We start from the raw sequence: 16,086 nt of genomic DNA on the forward strand, positions 1-16,086 counted from the left end.
GTTTAAAGCATATCAAAGACATGTAAAACCGAGCAAGTGAGCTACCAAGCAAACCAAAGAGCTTTTGCATTAACTTAATTCTCTGAACCAATCTGTATTGGCTTACTTTAGTTAACAACATAAGGGCTTGTATACACAGAATTTACTCTCATTTTTATAAGACCACTCTAGCTGGAAAGCAAAAACATGAATACAGCATAGGTCTGACATCATTCACAACATTTTAATACACTTTGCATAATTTGAATTGACTCAAATAGTTGTTACTTTAACAAATTTAGAGTCCCATCCTTTGAGAGTTCCAGGGATCCTACTGGAAGCCCCAAAGTTGTTAGACTCTACTTGAGAATTTAAACTGTTAGAGAGTCCAACCGCTCAGCCAAGAACTAGTAACCAAGGCTGTGGGGTAGATCTGATCAGAGTTAGGTAATCACTCAAACATTAAAGACAGACAAATACAATGAAACATGAAACCTTTAAGACACGTGCAAACTTTCAGATAAGTTAACTACAGCAGCACAGAAAAGAGCTGGTCATCAGCATAGGAGCCCATTGCTTAGGACAGGGAAACACATCTGAAACAAAGCAGCAGGGAATGAGAGACTTCCGTAGTGCTGGAGAAAAAGTTTTATTAACTGCAAATAAAGACTTATTAGGTTGGAAAGGGTTAATGGATTGAGGTTTTTGTTTTTTTAGGTAAGGCCAGTGGTAGCCAAAGGCATTTTTTCTTTCTCCTCCTAGTGAGGAGGGCATTAAATTGTAAATGGAGAGGAAAAAAGCAGCCCTAGGGACTAGTCTCCCTAGAGTATCTGGCCATGGCCTGCATTGGTGCAACAGGCTACACTGACTGGAACAGAGTGCAGAGAAAGGCTGTGGTCCCCCATTTACAGGGAAGACTGTGCATGTCGGAGCTTAGCAGGACTGGCCATGGGGTTGGGTAGGCACGCTGTTTACAAGATGGTGGCAGGCGATCCAATGGAGGGGAATAACCATAAAGGGGTGGCCACATGGGCGGAATTGGAGGCGCAGTGCATTGAGGCAATGTTGGGCTTTTAGGGTTTGCCGCCACACCTGAAGGCTCCACCTTAGTTTTAACTGCCTCTGGGGATTTACGAGCCTCCCTTAGGCCAGTGCAGGCCTTTCGATGATTAGCATTTATTGCTTTCCAAACAAGCATTTTAACAAACTGGTCCTGAAGGTTCCCAGCCAGCAACTTACGGTGGAGACTGTGTTCGACCCTAGCTACCAAATCTGGCTCTCTGGGCTTTTGTCGTACCCCCACGATGGGAGATTCGGTGGGCCCCTCATCCAGCTTGTACCAAGCATTAAGTCCTGCCTGCCTCACTTGTTCTCGGTAAGGAGCAGGTAGCGCAGCTTGCTGGATCCCGGTAGAGAATCCTTTCCCCATCCCAGCCAGCATAGCTTATGTAACAGGGATAGCTGGCTGGGCTGCTCGGTTAGCTTCGGCCCTCACCCGGCACTCCTCCTTAAAAAAGGTGCACCACTTTATGAACTGGGAACTTTTGAGGACTGCTTTGGCCACATCCAACCAGTCCTTGGGGATGCATGGGTGATAGGCTATATCTTGTAGCAATGTTTGGGCCCAGGGGGAATTTGGCCCGTCTTCCACCACTGCCTTGCGAAGCTCCTTTAAGTCCTTCCCTTCCCAGAGATACCACTCCAGAGCTCTGTTGTGGCCTGGAGCTAAATTAACAGGGTAGGCCTGAAGCAGCAGGTTCCCTGGCCCAGAGTTCACTTCCCTATGCTGCTTTATGTCCACCAGATAAGCTTCCGCAAAGGTCGCCTCATTTCTCCTCTCCCCTCCTGGGCAATTATAAGTGCCCAGATCACAAAGCTCCCTCCATGGCTCTACATAGGGGGAGGCCGCCTCTGTCCCGGGGAGGTATGGGGGTGGTCCAGGCCCTTCTAGGGTGGATGGGCTAGGTGGGACGATTTTTACTTTTGTTTTTACCTCAACAGTTCGTGCCTCCACAGGCTCTCTGCATTCCTGATCAAACTTAGCCCATTTTCTCCCCCCACCATTTTCCTCTGAGGCTTTAGGCTCTCCCAAGTCCTGCACTTCTTCTTTCTCCCTCTCACCCTCTGAAGCTAGGGTTATAGCATCTGGGTGGAAGGATGCTTTAAGCACGGTATCTAAGTGTCTCTCCCTCTTAAGGGTGAGTTTTTCCACCCATGACCAAGTGCTCCAAGAAAAGAGATTGGCCGTCTGAATCCAAAGGGCCAAAGTTATGACAGCTACCCAGACACTTTTTAACATATAGCGTAAGGCCTTTAAGGCCAGGTCCTTTTGGGATGAAACTGCATAAACCATACTAAGGTTTCACTTACCCTGAGAGACCGCTTAGCCTCGGCCGAAAAGTAACTGTTCATGCCCCACGTTGGGCGCCAGATGCAGGGTCTCAGTCCACCTGTACAGGATGGACTGGGTCCGAGGAAAGGTAAGTGTGCCACTCGCCCGTTCCCCAGCCTCCCGATCCTGGAGACAATCAGACGCAGAGGGGAGCCAAGTCTAGTAGCAAGGACTCATTTACTTTGTGCATAATAGCACAAAACTGCAGAGTCATTGGGGCAGGGCTAAGGACCAACCAATCACTTAAAAAATCACCTTATGGGGGGATTTCTATAGGACTAGCCCTATGTCTATACACTTATTACTAGTTTTGTTACCTCCCCTGATGTTGCGCAGCCAATTAGTTTTAGTGGTAAACAACTTTGGATTCCGCCCATCTTACTTCCTCTGGGTGCCATCTTACTTGGCTCTGCGTGGCTCCATTCCACGCAGCTCTGGTGGGGGCACCTGGGGGGCAGCTGCGCATGTGGAGCCCCCGGGCCGGGCTGGCCTGGCCGCGCCATGGCCACGCTCATGCCCCACAGAAACCTATTAATTTAAGCATGCAAGATTTCAACATTTGCAGGGCCAAAATGAACTTACATATTTTTAAGATTTATTTATTTATGGCCGGCGCCGTGGCTCAACAGGCTAATCCTCCGCCTTGCGGCGCCGGCACACCGGGTTCTAGTCCCGGTTGGGGCACCGATCCTGTCCCGGTTGCCCCTCTTCCAGGCCAGCTCTCTGCTGTGGCCAGGGAGTGCAGTGGAGGATAGTACAAGTGCTTGGGTCCTGCACCCCATGGGAGACCAGGATAAACACCTGGCTCCTGCCATCGGAACAGCGCGGTGCGCTGGCCGCAGCGCGCTACCGCGGCGGCCATTGGAGGGTGAACCAACGGCAAAAGGAAGACCTTTCTCTCTGTCTCTCTCTCTCACTGTCCACTCTGCCTGTCAAAAATAAAAAAAAAAAGATTTATTTATTTATTTGAAAGGCAGAGAAAGAGAGAGAGAGAGAGAGAGAGGCAGAGAGATCTTCCATGCGCTGTTATGTTCAGGTTTCAAATTTAACTTACATTTTAATTCTACTTCCCACAACTCTTGAAATGATCCTCATATATTTCATCATATTTTTGAGTCAATGGAAAGAAAATTCTATGATAGTTCACAGAGACATTGAGAAAATATAATTTAAAATATTCCATTTATAAAACAAATCCTCGGCCGGCACCGCGGCTCAATAGGCTAATCCTCCACCTTGCGGCGCCGGCACACCGGGACCTAGTCCCTGTCGGGGCGCCGGATTCTGTCCCAGTTGTCCCTCTTTCAAGCCAGCTCTCTGCTGTGGCCAGGGAGTGCAGTGGAGGATAGTACAAGTGCTTGGGCCCTGCACCCCATGGGAGAGCAGGAGAAGCACCTGGCTCCTGCCTTCGCCTTTGGATCAGCGCTGTGTGCCGGCCACAGCGTGCCGGCTGCGGTGGCCATTGGAGGGTGAACCAATGACAAAGGAAGACCTTTCTCTTTGTCTCTCTCTCTCACTGTCCACTCTGCCTGTCAAAAAAAAAAAATCTTCCCACATGGGTGCAGGGGACCAAGGATTTGGGCCATCTTCTATTGCTTTCCCAGGCCATAGCAGAGAGCTGGATTGGAAGTGGAGCAGCCAGGACTTGAATCAGTGCCCCCAAGGGATGCTGGCACTGCAGGCATCGGCTTTACCTGCTATGCAACAGTGCTGTCCCCTCTTTTTCTTTTCAATAAAAATTCTAAAAATTGAATGCTTACAGTGACTATGCTGCTTGTGTTCTATGCCTGCACATTGGGTCCAGAGAAACATAACTTGTCTGCTCAACTCACAGGTCTATGGATCAAGAAAAGCCACATCTGGATATAACATAATTTCCTGGCATCACTCAGATTCTAAATTTGAGTGCAAAGTGATAAATAGATGGCACTTTAGGACTGTGTTATTGAATATGAAATGTGGTTAAGATACATGTGAGAGGAGAGAAATACCCATGTGTGGGGATCACTACCCACTCATTTTCAGTGTTGTTTCCTGTGAGAGGATCACATACTCCCACTCTCACTCTGGAAAAAGTCAGAGAAGGGCAGAAATATGACTCTGGTCAAGCAAATATGGTGGAAGGGACATGTTTCACTTCTGAGAACAGCACACTTTTGGTTCCTTGCCCTCTTTAGTCACAATGATCAGCAATGTTCTAGGAGAGGCCATTCTATCAGCCTGAACTTAAAATGAGATTTGATATACATCTTGAATGTGGAAGCCCTGAAGAGAGTAAGAGTCACTGCATGTCAAACCATAATCTAGTTAACTGCCCTGATATCCTGAGAAATCAGCAAGAGAGCACCAGTTAAAGCAAATTGCCTCCTGGGATATCACTGCAAGTCTATGGATTGGGCCTGTGGACTTTTCATTAAATTTTCATGAATACATATACAGAATAAAGCAAAAGGTGATTCCACAGTTCACACAAAGTATACAAAAATTTGAGAAATATGTGAACTGCCTGACTTATTAGTATCAAAATTTCTTATAACAAAATTAAATGAACAGAAAACAAGATAAAAAAAATGACAAGTTACACCACAGATTATTTAGGTTCCCAATAATAAAAATCAGACATTGATACAAAAAGGAAGGAAATGGCATCTGAATGGAAAACTGAACAAAGGATTACAGCTTACTTTCTGTTTTGCAAAAACCAATCTTTAAAATTATGAAAATATAAATTGTTGTAAGAAAGGAAATACAGGGGCTGGTGCCATGGTTCACTTGGTTAATCCTCTGCCTGCAGCGCTGGCATCCTGTATGGGTGCCACGTTCTAGTCCTGGTTGCTCCTCTTCCAGCCCAGCTCCTCTTTGAGTCCAGCTCTCTGCTGTGGGCCTGGGAGGGCAGTGGAGGATGGCCCAAGTGCTTGGGTTCCTGCACCCGCATGGGAGACCAGAAAGAACCACCTGGCTCCTGGCTTCAGATCGGTGCAGCACCAGCCAAAGTGGCAATTTGGGGAGTGAACCAACAGAAGGAAGACCTTTCTCTCTCTCTCTCTCTCTCTCTCTCTCTCTCTCTCTCTCTCTCTGTCTATAACTCTACCTGTCAAATAAAAAAAATAGAAAACAAAGGAAATACAAATTAAAATTATACAGTGTATTGTTTCAACTAATATGTTTCTTAGATTCAAACTTTTGTATCTTGTTTTACGATTCAATAGTTAACCATGATCATACTGTAGCTCTAGTTGCTAAACATACCCCATATTGGACCAATCTGTATCAGTACTACTGTAATTACTGTTATAAAAGCTACCATAAACTGTCACCTTTGTGACACTAGTGGTTACTTAAATTGATTCTGTACTTCCAAACTTTCCCTGAAAGAGACCTAAAGAAGAGAAAATCTAGCAGATTGGCAGCTGTGGGAACTCAACCCACAGACATTTTTCATGTTATGAGAGTTTCCAGAGTCTGAAAAAGTTCAAGGTAGAAATTAATTCAAGGTAAAAAAGGTTGAAAATCAGACTATTTCATTTATTCTCATCTCACTGAGGATACAAAATTATATCAGGGAAAATGGCAACATTAATGAGATCTCAGATGAAAACACTGAATATTATGTGATTGGGGCAGCATCAGACTTCCCTGGAGGTGGGGTCTGAAAATACGCAAAGTAAAAACAACATTTTCCAAATTTGTGGGTTTGTCCTGTGAGGCCCATGCTGTCGGGATGGTGGGGTGATGGTGTTCCTCAACAAGAAGCACCATAGACAGTTTTGGTGAACATGTCTGTTTATTAGCATTTAGGCACAAGCTTTTATAGGACAGGCAAAGGGGAGTAGCTAGCTCAGGGTAGCAACACTAATTCTATAGGATAAAGCTGATACTGGTGCCACTATACTACTCCAATCAGCTTGAAGGTTATGTAGCCTATGTAGCCTTCCAGGTGGTCTTATGGATCTGGGCCACATCTCAGAGCTGATCATTTAGCTGACAATTAGAAGCCCCCCCCAACAGGAAGTGGGGGTGGGAGATATGTGCCTGGGGTCCCTGCTGCCTGCCAGCAGTCATGCCATATGTGGGTCACAGTGTGCTGAGCCCTCACCCAGGGTTTTTCCCATGGGGCATGGTGTGCTATGTCCTCTTGGCCTCCTGCATAAGCTAGGCAGGCAGTCTTCCAGCCAGGCACAGGATCACCCACACAAGCTTACTGAAAGTCATAAGCTCACTGAAACAGAAAGCTTAGGCTAGAGATCACAAGCTATATAAGAAAGGATATGTTTCTCAAAGAAAGGATTGGTCCTTGGCTCAGCTCCTGGCAGGTTTTCTTCCAACATTTAGAGTGTGTCACCTGGAGGATGACTTCGCTGACTTTCAGGTTTTTGGCCACATGGATGCTTTGCTTCTACAATGTAATTCTGGTGACAGGTTTTGGGCCACGTGGTATCAGTTTTATCTCTGGATGTGCTAGTGACTTACAATAGCCATATGGGTGTGCAAACATCTCTGTTATGAAACCTCAATATGGACTCTGAACACAGGCTCAGATAAGGTTCGTTGTCAATGTCCCATGGGTATTATCACCCACTGTTGTTGGGAGTAGCAGGCAATGACAATAGGGCTCCACAACTGGAAGCTCATCCCTTGGCTCACTGCAGCGGGTCCTTTTTTCAGTAATAAACAGAAATTGTAAGTATGAAGATTTCTGAGCAACAAAGCAACCTTGAAAAAGTTACAACAAATGAATTCAAAGGCCACACCAAAATAGGAAGTGAGCTAAATCTTGCACATAGGATTATTCCCTATTTCTGCTTTGTAAAATTATCCCTATGCAAAAAATATTTCACTTGCACAGTAAAAAATACACCTGAAGCAGTGACTCCTGGGACAGAAAAAAATGAAACTATGAATAATGAAGAATATTAAATGTACAGGACATATTTTTAAATATAAATAACTAAAGAGTATCATAGTGATAACAACATATTTAGCCAGATTAACCTTTGACAGAGAAATAAACTGAAATTAGAAGAAATTTGTAGCACAACTATCTGGGGAAGAGAGGAGGAATCAAAAAGGCAGGAACTGGACTGAGGGGACATATAAAGGGGAAACTCACACATTTGGGGGATTTTACCAGAAGACACACTCCTGTACACATACAGATCAAGGAAGTAAAAGTTGCCTTTTCATTAACTCAGGATGTAACAGGGAAAAATTCAGGGCTGAGAAGACAATAAAAAAAAAACTGGGAACAGAAATTTAACTACTGTAGAAGAGAAAGCTTCTAAAATTGCATGCAAAATGAAACAAAATTACTGATTCTTATGCTGCAATCATATGGGAAATTTCAAGGAACCAATAAAAAGCATTGGACTATTGGAAGGTGAAATAAATAGTTACTGGGATTGGCACCATGGTGCAATAGGTTAATCTTCTGCCTGCATCCCATATGGGTGCCGGTTCTAGTCCTAGTTGCTCCTCTTCCAGTCCAGCTCTCTGCTGTGGCCTGGGAAAGCACTGGATGATAGCCCAAGTCCTTGAGCCCCTGCACCCACATAAGAAACTGGGAGGAGGCGCCTGGCTCCTGGCTTCAGATTGGTGCAGCTCCAGTTGTTGCGGCCATTTGGGGAGTGAACCAATGGAATGAAGACCTTTCCCTCTGTCGCTCCCTCTCACTGTCTGTAATTACCTCTCAAATAAATAGAAAGAAATAGTTACTAATCACTGTAAAAATTCAAAGTTTGGGATTTCAATTGAACCAAGTAACTGCCTTATGAAACAGAAATCATTCACCTAAGAATCTAATAGTGTTCACAATTTCTACATTTCATTATTTATAATAGTCAGGATAAAATTCAGAATCAGTACATGTAAGAAAGAAAAATTAACTCATACTCAAGGGAAAAAAATCCCTAGAAAGAAATGTATTGAGATGTTGTAAATAGCAGAAAAGACAGCTAAACTAAATACCTTTTAGTATTTAAATGACAAGATAAATATAAAGGACAATAAATAATGAAAAATTTAAAAAAACCATAAATTTATTTCTATAGCTATAAAATAGAACAACTACAATAGAAATCTACATATAGGCTAAATAACAGATTGGAATAGAAAAAAACCCACAATATTGGAAATTGAAAAAACCCACAGAATTTGAAATACAATCTGACCTTATCATGTCCTCCCAAAAGAATCTGTTGGAAACCTAATTCTCAAGTTTTCTGTCCTTAAGAGTAAGTTAACCCGAATTTTAAAAGAACTTCAGGCTATGAGTTCCATCGCTTGCTCTCTCACCATGTAATGACCTCTGCTATGATAGGATGCAGGCATATGACCTCTTGACATTGGACTTCTCAGCCTCCAGACTGTAATTGTGTGGTATTTTTATGAGACAAAATAAAATGAGACAAAAATAGATTGATATTGCCTAATCTTTACGAAAGAGAGAAGGAAATTGGTTGGGAAACCATGGAATAATTTAAAGACAAATTTAACAAATGGAGGTGGCACTATGGCATAATAGGTTAAGCTTCTGCCAGCAGCAGGGGCAGCCCATGTGGGCACTGTTTCAAGTCCTGGCTGTTCCACTTCCAATCCAGCTTTCTGCTAATGGCCTGAGAAAGCAGTGGAAGGTGGCCCAAGTACTTGGGTTCCTGCACCCACATAGGAGACCTAGAAGAAGCTCTTGGCTTCCAACTTTGGATCAGCCTAGCTCTGGCTTGTTGTGGCCATTTGGAGAGTGAACCAGTAGATGGAAGACTTCTCTATTGCTTCCTCTTTATGTCTGTGATTTTGCCTCTTGAATAAATAAATCTTTAAAAAAATTAACAAATAAGGTTACTTTAAAAACTTTTCAGAAAGTGAAATTAAAGATAAATTCACCTGACTAAGAACATTTTTAAATCCACATGGACCCAGGTCCGGCATTGTGGTGAGTGGGTTAAAGCCCTGGCCTGTGGCATTGGCATCCCATATGGGTACCAGTTCCAGTCCTGGTTGCTCCACTTCCAATCCAGCTCCCTGTTAATGCACCTGGGAGGGCCACAGAGAATAGTCCAAGTGCTTGGGCCCCTGCACCCACATGGAAGACTGGGAAGAAGCTCCTAGCTTCTGCCTTTGGTCTGGGCCAACCCCAGCTGTTGCAGCCATTTGGAGAGTGAAACAGCAGATGGACTATTTCTCTCTCTGTTTCTCCCTCTCTCTCTATAACTCTGCCTTTCAGATAAATAAAGTAAGTCTAAAAAATTTATATGGACACTTTTTAACTTTTAAAATTGTTTAGTTATTTGACAGGCAGACTGACAGCAAAAGATCTTTCATCTGCTGGTTCATATCTCAAATGTTTGCAAAGGCTGTTATTTTGTCCAGGCTGAACCAGGGAGCCAGGAACTTTACCTGGGTCCCTCACATGGTGGCAAGGCCATCTGCTGTATTCCAAGGTATACCACCAGAGAACTAGATCAGAAGCAGAGAAGCTGGTACCCAAATGACACTCTGACATGGAATGCCAGTGTCCCTAGCAGTGGCTTTACCTGCTATACCACAACATTGTCCTCATCAATGAACTTTTCAAGAACTCCTTGTATGTGTGGATTTCAAAAAAATTTCTTAGAGCAAAACAACCTCATTTTTTATTTCAACTTTCCACAATCTTTTTTGAAATACCCTCATACGTACCACTGGACTTTGGGAGGAAAAAAGAATGAATGAACCACAAAATGTATGCTTAGACATGGCTAAATCTTCCCAAGCTTTGTAAAAAAACATCAATTTTTAGAACATTTTATTTATTTGAGAAGTAGAGTTATAAACAGTGAGAGGGAGAGACAGAGAGAAAGGTCTTCCATCCACTGGTTCATTCCCCAAATGGCCACATAGGCTGAAGCTGGGCTGATCTGAAGCCAGGAGCCAGGAGCTTTTTCTGGGTCTCCCATGTGGATTCAGGGGCCCAAGCGCTTGGGCCATCTTCTACTTTCCCAGGCCATAGAAGAGAACTGGATTGGAATAGGAGCAGCCAGGACTAGAACCAGTGCCCATATGGGTTGCTGGTGCTGCAGGTGGAGAATCAACCTTCTATGCTACAGCACCAGTGCCAAAAGACATCAATTTATCTCATCAAAATGTCCAACTCCTTATTCAGAAAAGATAGAAAATTATTCTAGGCAAACCACAAACTGAAGAGACCCAAATACAAAGAAAAGACCTTGAAAGCAGTGAGAGAAATTTTAGCTTGTGACATACTGGGCACAACTAGACTTAAATGATAGCTGAGTTCTCTCCAGAAATGATGAGATGACACCTTCAAAGTATTCAAAGAACATCTCCTCCCATCTCTGATTCAGTATCTCTAGATACTCTTTTAAAATGTGAGGTGAACAGGAGTGGGTATCATAGTGCAATGCACTAAGCTGTTGCTTGGGATGCCCACATGTTGTATTTGACTGCCTGTGTTCAATCCCTACCTCAGATTTGAATGAAGTTTCTGAGTAGTGTGCACCTAGGGAGGCAGCATGTGATATCCCAAATGCTTGAGCCCCTGCCACACTCTTGGGAGACATGGATTGATTTCCAGCCTCCTAGCTTCAGCCTAGCTTTGCCCAGCTGGAATATAGGCCACTGAGCCAGTGAATAAAAATCTGTCTCCCTGTGTGTGTGTGACTTTGATTTTTAAATAAACATTGAAATATGAGGTGAACAAGACATTTTCTAATGAAAAAACTCTAAATTGATTATCAGTAGAACTATACTATAGAATGCTAAGGAAGTTTTCCAGATTAAAAGAAATGACTGTACAGGAAAATCAGGATAAAAAAAATGCAAACATGTATGTGTTTAAAGATAAGAGACTATATACCTTTTTAAACTCTTAATTTAAAGCATAGATGATTACTTGAAGCAAAATGTATCACACTAAGGCACACATATATTGATTTCATATGTAAACATAGGTATGTTTATAATGAAATAGTACAATATGTAGGTGTCAAAAGGACTATTCTATTGAATAACTACTATATTGTATGTGAAGTAGCACAGTATAACTCCAAGAATATTATGATAGATTATGCATATTCTAAATCAGTAGAGCAATTATCAATAAATTAATGAATAAAATTATCATGCCATTCAGAGAAAATTAATGCAACAAGCAGTGTATTTTTTTAAGTTTTATTTTATTTTATTTGCAAGGCAGAGAGAGGGAGAGGCAGAGAGAGGGAGATTGTCTATCTGCTGGTTCACTCTTCAAAAGGCTGAAGCCAGGAGCCAGAAACTTCATCCAGGTCTTCCACATGGGTGCAGGGGCTCATGCACTTGAGCCATCTTCTGCTGCCCTCCCAGGCACATAAGCAAGGAACTGGATCAGAAATGGAGCAGCTGGGACTAAAAGTGGTGCCTATATGGGATGCTGGTATTTCAGGAACCTGCTATGTCACAATGCTGGCCCCAAAGCAGTGTATTTGTTTGCTAGAGCAGCCATAATATGGTACCATACATAGACTGGGTGCCTTGAGCAACAGAAATTAACTTTCTCATAGTGTTGAAAAATTAAAATTCAAAATTAAGGGTCAAAGAGAAAGATGCCTGCCGGTTCGCTTTTTATTTAGGCCTTTCTATTTGGTATGAAGATAGCCAAATTCTCACCATGTAATCTCTTGGTCTTTTTTCTGCATCATGTCATTCCTGGTATATGTCTTACAAAGGCACCAGTTGAACTGGATTAGGACTCACACAAATGTCCACAGTTAGCCTTAATTCCATTTGGTGGCCCTATCACCAAATACAGTCATTTGGAGATTAGAGATCTACAAATGGATTTTGGGGAGAAAATAATTCAGTCTATAAATAGTCAATATAAGTACCACAATAAAATATTTAAGATAGTTTATGAGTGCAGACATTCAGCCTAATGGTTAAGATGATAGTTAAAATGTCTGTGCACCACATTGAAGCACCTGGGTTTGACATCCAGTTATGCCTTCCAACTTCAGATTCCAGGATGGGTGAACCCTGGTAGGCAGTGGTGACAGCAAGTAATTGAGTTCCAGACACCCCGGGGAAGGATCTGTATTGAATTCCCAGCACTTTTTAAAAAAGATTTATTTATTTATTTGAAAGGCAGAGTTATAGACAGGCAGAGGCAGAGACAGAGAGAGAGGTCTTCCATTCACTGGTTCACTCTCCAGATGGCCATAATGGCTGGAGCTGTGCTGATCCAAAGCCAGGAGCCAGGAGCTTCTTCCGGGTCTCCCACATGGATGCAGGGGCCCAAGGACTTGGGCCATCTTCTACTGCTTCCCCATGTCATAGCAGAGAGCTGGATGGGAAGTGGAGCAGCCAGGACTGGCACTGGGATGCCAGCACTACAGGCAGCAGCCCTACCCACTATGCCACAAAGCTGGACCCCCCCCCCCCCGCACTTGGTTTTAATTTGCCCAGCCACTGTAGATATCTGAGGAGTAAACAAGTGGATGGGAACTCTCTGAGTCTCTGTTTCTCTGGTTCTGAAGTAAATAAAAATTTTGAAACTCAAAATTTGATGATCCCAACAGAAGGTAATTAAGGGAAAACACAGGAAAATTCTGATGTGAACCACAGAAAATACATAGCCATACTATCATCTGTATGACCAATAAGTTTCTGTTTCAGACTTCATGTTCCACAAGAACCTAGACTATTCTGTGAGCATCAACTTGAAGCATGTAACAATTATTTCTTTTTGATATGGCATCAGAAAGAACAGAGATGGTAACCATTTAGAGATGCACTTGAAATTTAGACAATTCATTTTTTAAAGATTTATTTATTTATTTGAAATTCAGAATTACACAGAGAGAGGAGAGGCAGAGAGAGATAGAGAGAGAGGTCTTCCATCCATTGGTTCACTCCCAAATTGGTCGCAATAGCCGGATCTGTGCCAATCTGAAGCCAGGAGCCAGGAGCCTCTTCTGGGTCTCCCCTGTGAGTGCAGGACCCCAGGGACTTGGGCCATCTTCCAATGCTTTCCTAGGCCATAGCAGAGAGCTGGATCAGAAGTGAAACAGCTGGGTCTTGAACTGGCACCCATATGGGATGCCAGCACTGCAGGCGGCGGTTTTACCCACTACACCACAGTGCCGGCCCCTAGACAATTCTTTAAAAAAAAAAGATATCTTGGATTGAATACAAATACATCACACTGGAATTAGGTAATGAAGAACAACTGCCTCGGATTTAGCCCTCTTCCCTTTTCTGTCTTTATGTCTAGTCTGCCCTGTACATACATTTCAAGGACAGGTGGGAGGAATCCATGGAACATGACACCAAGTGGACATCAAGGATCACAGGCTGTGACAGTAGCAGAGTGGCATGATGATTCATCATTTAATGTTGCCACTTTAACTTCTTTCAGACACAAACTATAAAACAGTTGAAGATAGGAGGAAATATTGAGTGTTATAAAAGTCATTTAGAATGCAAATTAAAATCTCAATTTGGTTTTGAGGCCCCATATTCTGTCCTCCCATTGAATTGTTCCTCAGCAGTAAGGCCATTAAAAAGAAGTGAAAGGAGCTGGAGCTGTGATACAGCAGGTTAAGGCCCCAGCCTGTGGCATTGGCATCCTATATGGGCACTGGTTCGAGTCCCTGCTACTCCACTTTTTTTTAAAAGATTTATTTATTAGGGCTGGCACAGTGACACAGCAGGTTAAAGGCTGGCCTGAAGTACTGGCATCTCATATGGGCACTGGTTCAAGACCCAGCTACTCCTCTTCCCATCCAGCTCTTTACTATGGCCTGGGGAAGCAGTAGACAGCTCAGGTCCTTGAGTCCCTGCACCCACATGGGAGACCTGGAAGATGCTCCTGGCTTCAGATTGGCACAGTTCTGGGCATTATGGCCAACTGGGGAGTGAACCAGCAGATGGAAGTCCTCTTTCTCTGCCTCTACCTTTCTCTGGAACTCTTTCAAATAAATAAAACAAATCTTTAAAAAAATTATTTATTTACTTGAAAGTCAGTGTTATAAAGAGAAAGAAAGAGAGGCAGAGAGGGAGAGAGAGAGAGAGAGAGAGAGAGCGAGAGAGAGAGTGAGCCAGTGCCATGGCTAAATAGGCTAATCCTCCACCTACAGTGCCATTACACTGGGTTCTAGTCCGGGTCGGGGCACCAGATTCTGTCCCAGTTGCCCCTCTTCCAGTCCAGCTCTCTGCTCTGGCCCAGGAGTGCAGTAGAGGATGGCTCAAGTGCTTGGGCCCTGCACCAGCATGGGAGACCAGGAGAAGCACCTGGCTCCTGGCTTTGGATCAGTGTGGTACACTGGCTGCAGTGTGCCGGCCCCAGCGGCCATTGGAGGGTGAACCAATGGTAAAGGAAAACCTTTCTCTCTGTCTCTCTCTCTCTCTCACTGTCCACTCTGCCTGTCAAAAGAGAGAGAGAGAGAGAGAGAGAGAGAGAGAGAGAGAGAGAGAGATCTTCCATCCATTGGTTTAATTCCCAGATGGCCACAATGGCTGGAGCTGTGCTGATCCAAAGTCAGAAGCCAGGAGCTTCTTCCAGGTCTCCCATGCAGGTTCAGGGGCCCAAGGACTTGTGTCGTCTTCTACTGCTTTCCCAGGCCATAGCAGAGAGCTGGATTGGAGGTGGAACAGCTGGGACTTGAACCAGCACCTATATGGTTTGCTAACACTACAGGTGGCAGTTTTATCTGCTATGCCACAGTGCCCCCCCCCCCCCGCCCCAGCTACTCCACTTCTGATCCAGCTCTCTTCCAAGCTATGGCCTGGGAAGGCAAAAGATAGACCAAGTCATTGGACCCTTGCACCTGTGTCAGACACTAGGAGGAAGCTCCTGGCTTCAGATAAGCTCAGCTCTGGCCCTTGCAGTCATTTGGGCAGTGAACTAGCAAATGGAAGCCCTCCCTCTCTCTCTCACTGTACCTCTCTCTGTAACTGTCTTTCAAATAATTAAAATAAATCTTAAAAAAAAAGTGAGAATTCTTCCTGGCATATTAACAGGCAGCCTTTCCCTTGAACATGTCTTAATCCTCAACCTGTGAACATGTTACCCTATATGGCAAAATGGATCGCAAGTGTGATCGTGTCTAATTCCCTGAAAAGGGAAATTAACCTGGAGAATATAGGTGAGGCAATTTAAATTACTGTAAAAGTAACAAATTTTTCCCAATTGTGCTCAGAAGGTGACCTGACTACAGAAGGAAAATGAGATATATTTTTTTCGGGGACAGCACTGTGGCATAGCAGGTTAACACCCTGGCTTGAAGTGCCGACATCACATATGGGCACCAGTTCAAGACACGGTTGCTCTACTTCCAATCCCGCTTTCTGCTATGACTTGGGAAAGCAGTAGAAGATGGCCCAAATTCTTGTAGGACCCATGTGTGAGACCCAGAAGAAACTCATGGCTCCTGGCTTCAGATCGGCACAGCTCTGGCTGTTGTGGCAAATTGGGGAGTGAATCAGCAGATGGAAAACCTCTCTCTCTATCTCTGCCTCTCCTCTCTCTGTGTAACTCTGACCTTCAAATAAATAAATAAATCTTAAAAAAAAAGAGAGAGAGAGAATATACCAGAGCCACCAGAGAAGAGTGTTTAGATTGGGTGAATGTTAAAAGGCAAGGGAAATGTGTGATTAGTTATATGTATACCAGTTCTCATTTAAATGTGATTGTAAAATGGTAATTAAACAAGATTTTAAGAAAAGAGATATTTTTTCTGCCTTTA

The sequence above is a fragment of the Lepus europaeus genome, unplaced genomic scaffold (assembly GCF_033115175.1).
Source record: "Lepus europaeus isolate LE1 unplaced genomic scaffold, mLepTim1.pri SCAFFOLD_29, whole genome shotgun sequence".
In the NCBI taxonomy this organism is placed as follows: domain Eukaryota; kingdom Metazoa; phylum Chordata; class Mammalia; order Lagomorpha; family Leporidae; genus Lepus; species Lepus europaeus.